Raw genomic sequence first — 8,872 nt, forward strand, 5'->3', positions numbered from 1 at the left:
TACATGCTTAGTTTGGAATTTGATTTTTTTACAAAAAATAATTAAATGAGATGAATATGTTATCAAAATACACCTTTCATGAAAAGACAAACAATGACTGAATTTATAGGGATCGTTAGAAGATCCAGTATTTTCTTACACATTTGGAGTATTTAAAGAGCCAAATCAAATATACGAAACTTCAAAATAGATACTTTATATGTCAAAATAAGTATTTAATCTTATTTCATGATGAGTGATGAACTATATTTTTAAAAAAATAAAATAACATGAATAAGTTATCATAATGCATTTTTAATGAAAAACCAACAATGATTGAACTTATGGTGATTGTTCGAAAATATAGTATTTTTGCACATATTTGGAGCATTTAAATAACAAAATCAAGTATTTGAAACACCATAATAGGTACTAATACTTTGATAGATGGAAAACACACAATTAATTTGGTGGATAAAATTATATCTTTATTTAAATAATAAAAGGGCAAAAATGTAAATTTATCTTTGTTGGTAGTTAAAACTAAGATTGTAGTGTTGTCAGGTATTAATTTGTAAAAAAAAAACATCTAGGTACTGAATTTTAAATCAAAGATAGACAGATGTATTTTTTTCAAAATTGCCCTTAAATTAAATACATAAATAAGAAAATAAATAAAATTTCAAGGGCCTTTGGACCAACCAATTTAAGCCCATTAAATCACATGAAATAAAATTTCGAGCCGTGAAATTAAATAATTAATTAAATTCGAATAGGTCTCTTGTGAGACAGTTTCACGAATCTTTATCTGTGAGACGAATCAACCCTATCGATATTCACAGTCAAAAGTAATATTCTTATCATAAAAAGTAATACTTTTTCATGGATGACCCAAATAAGAGATCTGTCTCGGAAAATACGACCAATGAGACCGTCTCACACAAGTTTTTGTCATTAAATTCAAGGGTAGTCATTGGACTAATTAATTAGAGGCCATTAAATGAAATAATATTTCGACAATCAAATCACATGAAATGAACACTCTAGATTTCAAGTTGATTAAATTAAATTAAATTAAATACACAAGAAGATTAATTAAATACACAAGGACTTTAAGGAAAATTCACAATCGATAATTATCTATAATATATAATTCTGAAAAAAAAAGGTAAGCTAAATTTATATGGTTAAAATTTAATAAAAGCTAATTAAAATATTAAATTTAATAACAATTTTAGTGCAATTTTTAAATTAGTATGGACATTATTGTCTATTAATAGAATTTAGTTGATAATCGTTTGCCATTATGCATGTTCTATTTTATTAAACTGTTATTTAAACTATCAAATTAATTTATTTTTCTTGTTTTTCTCATATTTGAATGAAAAAAAAAATATTTTTTGATCTGATAGAGCTGTCAACGATATGTTATATCGAAATCATACAAAAAAAACAAATTAAAGTGTATCGTATATATAGATAAGTGGTAATATCTAAATTGTGGTTACGATGATTTTATCTCTTATGTTTTGATTAGTTTAGATTGACAAATACTTATAAATATTTTTCGACGATAATCGCGTATCATTAAAAAAATTTATTCCCATTTTAATATTAAACCAACCAAAAAAGAAAGTTCAAAAAAATATTGGAAAAGAAATTACGAATTATGCTAAAAAATTCAAAAGTATGTAGAGTGGGAACGCAATGTGTGGAGGAGTTACTTCGTCGGTCGCTGCTGAGTTCGCTTTCTTCACGCCGTCGTACACGGTCGTGGCGAACGAGTCGTGCGGCGGAGCGCTGTGCATCCCGGAGGTGCCTCGGAGGGACGACGTCGACGTTTTGAGGCTGAGGACGCGTAAAGGGAATGACGTGGTGGCGGTTCAAATCAGCCACCCTAAGGCGAACGCGACTCTCCGCTATTCCCACGGTAACGCCGCCGATTTAGGTCAGATGTTTGAGCTTTTGGTCGAGCTCAGCATTCGTCTTCGCATCAATCTGATCATGGGGTAATTTCTCGTTTTCTGTCCCATTGCTTGGCTAATTGGTGATTGCCTTTGTGTTTACCTTGATTTGGGAAAAATGATGCTACAAAGCTTTTGGTTTACTTATTTCGTAACCGATTTATTTATCTTTGTTGGAATTTAGAATGATTCTCATCCTTGAATTACTCTTTTTGGAGAATATAATATATTTGGATTGATAAATCCGGGAATAAAGAATGACAATTTGGTGGTGGATTAATTTTTAGTTATCTGTCACATGCTTGTCCAAACAAGGAAAGTCAAATTTCCACATGTGTTTGTTTCCATCATTGGCTGTGGCTTTTGGGTTTCATCCACAATTAGATTTATGGGCATTGCTATTGATGTCTTATCAGTTAATACCTTCCAATCAAGGAGTGATTATGGAATATCAGGTTCCATATCCTGCTTGTGTACTACTGTTGGTTGCCAAATTAATAGTTGCTGAAGGAGGCATGGCTTGATGTATAGTGATGCATTTGCGGTGCTGTGGAAGGGAACCAAGGTTGATTTTGATTGAGATAGGGGAAATCGAGAAGAAATTCGAATTCTTGGTGCAAAAAATGTGGTTTGTTTGACCTACAATGCCTGGTCGAGGTTCTTGAATATTTGGGGGTTGAATTTGGATAAACAGATTGTTCCTAGATTCAAGGTGATTGATCATTTAAGGTCAAATGATGGGGCTTGGAGATGAGGTCCGTCTGAGAAATCTAGTTAAATTTGGATAAACATATGCAACATTCTTTACTGCCTCCAAGACATAAAACCCGACTTGCGACGGATCCACCGGCGGAGACTGGAAACTGAATGGCAATCTCTCACATTTGATTTGTGATTCAGAATTGGGTGGTTCGAAATGAAAGGGATACTTCAGCTTCTGAAGCTAAAATAATCTGAGCCAGATGAATAATAATCAAGCATGTAATATTTTCTTGTTTTTGTGATATGGATATAATATTTAATAATATTGATATCAGAACATATTGATCGGTTTAAATCTTTCAACAGGGATGTGTATATTTCACTGATGAGCATCACTAATTCCAAAACTGTTGGCAATAATTTGTAATTTACAACCCCATAGCTTTTATAGTTTTAGGCTTTTTATGAGTAGGAATCTTGTGAGACGGTCTCACGAATCTTTATCTGTGAGACGGGTCAACCCTACTGATATTCACAATAAAAAGTAATATTTTTTCATTGATGACCTAAATAAGAGATTCGTCTCACAAAATACGACCCATGAGACCGTCTCACACAAGTTTTTGCCGTTTTTTATTCATCAAGCCCAACAATTTAAAGTTTAAAATTTAGATAAGAATATTAAATAAGATTTTAAAATTCTAAAGATTATGTTAAGATAAGAATGTTCATCTTTAATTCCAATTTCAATGTTTAAGGGAGACCAGAAAAAATAATAATCTATTATNGTATCCTAATGAATTTTCCATGGAAATATTGCCTATTCGAAATATCAAGTATTTTAATGCATATTGTGAGTATATCATTTACGAAATCAAGTATTTGCAAACTTGAATTAGGTACTTCTCAAGTAAAACGAAGTACTTTAAAATTTTCATGCCTATTTGAGAATTTTTTTTCCAAAAAAATATTAAATAAGATGAATATGTAATCCGAATGCATCTTTCATGGAAAGACCAATACTTGGTGAATTTACGTTGCATATTCGAATATCCAGTAGTCTATTACATATTATGAATATCTCTTGTACCAAATCAAGTATTTGCAATATGAAATTAGGTACTTCTTAAGTAAAATCAAGTACTTTTAAATATTCATGTTTATTTGAGAATTTGTTATTCTTTTACAAAAAAATATTAAATGAGATGAATATGTCATCCAAATGCATCTTCCATAGAAAGACAAACACTTGGTGAACTTACGTTGCATATTTGAATATCCAGTATTCTATTATATATTATGAGTATATCATGTACCGAATCAAGTCTTTGCAATATGAATACTTCTCAAGTAAAACTAATTACTTTAAAATTTTCATGCTGATTTGATAATTTTTTTTTTACAAAAATATATTAAATTAGGTAAATATGTCATCCAAACGAATCTTCCATGGAAAGCCAACACTTGGTGAACTTACATTCGAATATCCAGTATTCTATTACATAATATGAGTATCTCCTGTACCAAATCGAGTATTTGCAAACTCAAATTAGGTACTTTCATCCAAATGCTTATTCCATGAAAATACCAACACTTGGAGAATTTACCTTGTCTATTCGAATATCCAATATTTAATACATATTGTGAGGATCTCATTTACGAAATCAAGTATTTTCCAACTCAAATTAGGTACTTATCAAGTAAAACTAAGTACTTTAAAATTTTCAATCTTATTCGAGAATTTGTTTTTTTTTTTTACAAAAAATATATTAAATGAGATGAATATGTCATCCAAATGCATCTTTCATGGAAAGCCAACACTTAGTTAACTTACGTTGCATATTTGAATATCCTGTATTCTATTACATATTATGAGTATCTCCTATATCAAATCAAGTATTTACAAACTCAAATTAGGTACTTCTCATCCAAATGCATATTCCATGGAGGACTATTGGAGAACTAACATTGCCTAATCGAATATCCAATATTGTAATACATATTGTGAATATCTCATTTACGAAATCAAGTGTTTGCCAACTCAAATTAAGTACTTCTCAAATAAAACTAATTACTTTAAAATTTTCATTCTTATTTGAGAATTTGTTTATCTTTTTTACAAAAAAAAATTAAATGAGATGAATATGTCATCCAAATACATTTTCCATTGAAATACCAATACTTAGTGAATTTACGTTGTCTATTCGAATATCCAGTATTTTAATATATATTGTGAGTATCTCATTTACAAAATCAAGTATTTGCAAACTCAAAATAGGTATTTCTCAAGTAAAACTAAGTACTTTTGAATTTACATGCTTAGTTTGGAATTTGATTTTTTTACAAAAAATAATTAAATGAGATGAATATGTTATCAAAATACACCTTTCATGAAAAGACAAACAATGACTGAATTTATAGGGATCGTTAGAAGATCCAGTATTTTCTTACACATTTGGAGTATTTAAAGAGCCAAATCAAATATACGAAACTTCAAAATAGATACTTTATATGTCAAAATAAGTATTTAATCTTATTTCATGATGAGTGATGAACTATATTTTTAAAAAAATAAAATAACATGAATAAGTTATCATAATGCATTTTTAATGAAAAACCAACAATGATTGAACTTATGGTGATTGTTCGAAAATATAGTATTTTTGCACATATTTGGAGCATTTAAATAACAAAATCAAGTATTTGAAACACCATAATAGGTACTAATACTTTGATAGATGGAAAACACACAATTAATTTGGTGGATAAAATTATATCTTTATTTAAATAATAAAAGGGCAAAAATGTAAATTTATCTTTGTTGGTAGTTAAAACTAAGATTGTAGTGTTGTCAGGTATTAATTTGTAAAAAAAAAACATCTAGGTACTGAATTTTAAATCAAAGATAGACAGATGTATTTTTTTCAAAATTGCCCTTAAATTAAATACATAAATAAGAAAATAAATAAAATTTCAAGGGCCTTTGGACCAACCAATTTAAGCCCATTAAATCACATGAAATAAAATTTCGAGCCGTGAAATTAAATAATTAATTAAATTCGAATAGGTCTCTTGTGAGACAGTTTCACGAATCTTTATCTGTGAGACGAATCAACCCTATCGATATTCACAGTCAAAAGTAATATTCTTATCATAAAAAGTAATACTTTTTCATGGATGACCCAAATAAGAGATCTGTCTCGGAAAATACGACCAATGAGACCGTCTCACACAAGTTTTTGTCATTAAATTCAAGGGTAGTCATTGGACTAATTAATTAGAGGCCATTAAATGAAATAATATTTCGACAATCAAATCACATGAAATGAACACTCTAGATTTCAAGTTGATTAAATTAAATTAAATTAAATACACAAGAAGATTAATTAAATACACAAGGACTTTAAGGAAAATTCACAATCGATAATTATCTATAATATATAATTCTGAAAAAAAAAGGTAAGCTAAATTTATATGGTTAAAATTTAATAAAAGCTAATTAAAATATTAAATTTAATAACAATTTTAGTGCAATTTTTAAATTAGTATGGACATTATTGTCTATTAATAGAATTTAGTTGATAATCGTTTGCCATTATGCATGTTCTATTTTATTAAACTGTTATTTAAACTATCAAATTAATTTATTTTTCTTGTTTTTCTCATATTTGAATGAAAAAAAAAATATTTTTTGATCTGATAGAGCTGTCAACGATATGTTATATCGAAATCATACAAAAAAAACAAATTAAAGTGTATCGTATATATAGATAAGTGGTAATATCTAAATTGTGGTTACGATGATTTTATCTCTTATGTTTTGATTAGTTTAGATTGACAAATACTTATAAATATTTTTCGACGATAATCGCGTATCATTAAAAAAATTTATTCCCATTTTAATATTAAACCAACCAAAAAAGAAAGTTCAAAAAAATATTGGAAAAGAAATTACGAATTATGCTAAAAAATTCAAAAGTATGTAGAGTGGGAACGCAATGTGTGGAGGAGTTACTTCGTCGGTCGCTGCTGAGTTCGCTTTCTTCACGCCGTCGTACACGGTCGTGGCGAACGAGTCGTGCGGCGGAGCGCTGTGCATCCCGGAGGTGCCTCGGAGGGACGACGTCGACGTTTTGAGGCTGAGGACGCGTAAAGGGAATGACGTGGTGGCGGTTCAAATCAGCCACCCTAAGGCGAACGCGACTCTCCGCTATTCCCACGGTAACGCCGCCGATTTAGGTCAGATGTTTGAGCTTTTGGTCGAGCTCAGCATTCGTCTTCGCATCAATCTGATCATGGGGTAATTTCTCGTTTTCTGTCCCATTGCTTGGCTAATTGGTGATTGCCTTTGTGTTTACCTTGATTTGGGAAAAATGATGCTACAAAGCTTTTGGTTTACTTATTTCGTAACCGATTTATTTATCTTTGTTGGAATTTAGAATGATTCTCATCCTTGAATTACTCTTTTTGGAGAATATAATATATTTGGATTGATAAATCCGGGAATAAAGAATGACAATTTGGTGGTGGATTAATTTTTAGTTATCTGTCACATGCTTGTCCAAACAAGGAAAGTCAAATTTCCACATGTGTTTGTTTCCATCATTGGCTGTGGCTTTTGGGTTTCATCCACAATTAGATTTATGGGCATTGCTATTGATGTCTTATCAGTTAATACCTTCCAATCAAGGAGTGATTATGGAATATCAGGTTCCATATCCTGCTTGTGTACTACTGTTGGTTGCCAAATTAATAGTTGCTGAAGGAGGCATGGCTTGATGTATAGTGATGCATTTGCGGTGCTGTGGAAGGGAACCAAGGTTGATTTTGATTGAGATAGGGGAAATCGAGAAGAAATTCGAATTCTTGGTGCAAAAAATGTGGTTTGTTTGACCTACAATGCCTGGTCGAGGTTCTTGAATATTTGGGGGTTGAATTTGGATAAACAGATTGTTCCTAGATTCAAGGTGATTGATCATTTAAGGTCAAATGATGGGGCTTGGAGATGAGGTCCGTCTGAGAAATCTAGTTAAATTTGGATAAACATATGCAACATTCTTTACTGCCTCCAAGACATAAAACCCGACTTGCGACGGATCCACCGGCGGAGACTGGAAACTGAATGGCAATCTCTCACATTTGATTTGTGATTCAGAATTGGGTGGTTCGAAATGAAAGGGATACTTCAGCTTCTGAAGCTAAAATAATCTGAGCCAGATGAATAATAATCAAGCATGTAATATTTTCTTGTTTTTGTGATATGGATATAATATTTAATAATATTGATATCAGAACATATTGATCGGTTTAAATCTTTCAACAGGGATGTGTATATTTCACTGATGAGCATCACTAATTCCAAAACTGTTGGCAATAATTTGTAATTTACAACCCCATAGCTTTTATAGTTTTAGGCTTTTTATGAGTAGGAATCTTGTGAGACGGTCTCACGAATCTTTATCTGTGAGACGGGTCAACCCTACTGATATTCACAATAAAAAGTAATATTTTTTCATTGATGACCTAAATAAGAGATTCGTCTCACAAAATACGACCCATGAGACCGTCTCACACAAGTTTTTGCCGTTTTTTATTCATCAAGCCCAACAATTTAAAGTTTAAAATTTAGATAAGAATATTAAATAAGATTTTAAAATTCTAAAGATTATGTTAAGATAAGAATGTTCATCTTTAATTCCAATTTCAATGTTTAAGGGAGACCAGAAAAAATAATAATCTATTATAATTACAGTTATAACTATAATTATTGTTTATTATAAATATATCATTTCCATTTGTGAAAGTACCTCTATGCCCTTGTAAATTTGATGTACAATTATTATGTCTTTTATATTTATTTCTTTATCTATGATATATATATATATATATATATATTAGTGAAAAGTACCTTGTCCTTGTAAAATTAATTTACGGAATCAAAACTCAATTCTAATTACTTAGAGAAATAAAACCCGAAATGCAAATATAGATAACCATTTTGGCAATAGCTAGTCCCTTTTGACAATTTCTTATCTGAAATTGTCAACATGTAATTTTTTCAAGATAGAAATTAAGTTGCCAACTTAGTCAACAAATGTATTGGAGACTTCAAAATAATAGTATTTTATAATTTTAATCGCATGAAATTAATAGTCATTAATATTAATTTACAAAAGAACTATTTTGATATAAAATTCATAATATGTAACTCAAGAAAAAAATAGAGA

The sequence above is a fragment of the Primulina huaijiensis genome, chromosome 10 (genome assembly GCF_012295235.1).
Source record: "Primulina huaijiensis isolate GDHJ02 chromosome 10, ASM1229523v2, whole genome shotgun sequence".
Classification (NCBI taxonomy): Eukaryota; Viridiplantae; Streptophyta; class Magnoliopsida; order Lamiales; family Gesneriaceae; genus Primulina; species Primulina huaijiensis.